This window comes from Sinocyclocheilus rhinocerous, unplaced genomic scaffold, assembly GCF_001515625.1.
Source record: "Sinocyclocheilus rhinocerous isolate Xijiao unplaced genomic scaffold, SAMN03320098_v1.1 scaffold1275, whole genome shotgun sequence".
NCBI classification, from domain to species: domain Eukaryota; kingdom Metazoa; phylum Chordata; class Actinopteri; order Cypriniformes; family Cyprinidae; genus Sinocyclocheilus; species Sinocyclocheilus rhinocerous.
This window is the reverse complement of record NW_015628268.1, coordinates 1,029,236-1,029,597: the sequence shown is the minus strand read 5'-3', so window position 1 is coordinate 1,029,597 and position 362 is coordinate 1,029,236.

Below are 362 nucleotides of genomic sequence, written 5' to 3'. Positions count from 1 at the left end.
TATATATATATATACACACAGTGGTATAGAAAAGAATCACCCTTTAAAATAATACATTTTGTTGCTTTGCAGACTGAAATGAAGACGGACAAAAGTTTTTCTTTTATCCAGCTCTATTTACTCAGTGCAACTTATAACATCCAAGGCCACATGCAGTCACGACTGAGCTTTGCCAAAATGCACCTTAAAGATTCTGAGGCCACATGGAATAAGGTGTTATGGTCAGATTAGACTAAAATTGTATTATTTGACCTCAACACCAAACGATATGTCTGGCAAAAATCCAATACAGCTCACCATCCAAATAACAGCATTCCTCCAGTAAAGCATGGAGGTGGTAATATCCTGTTATGGGGGTGTTT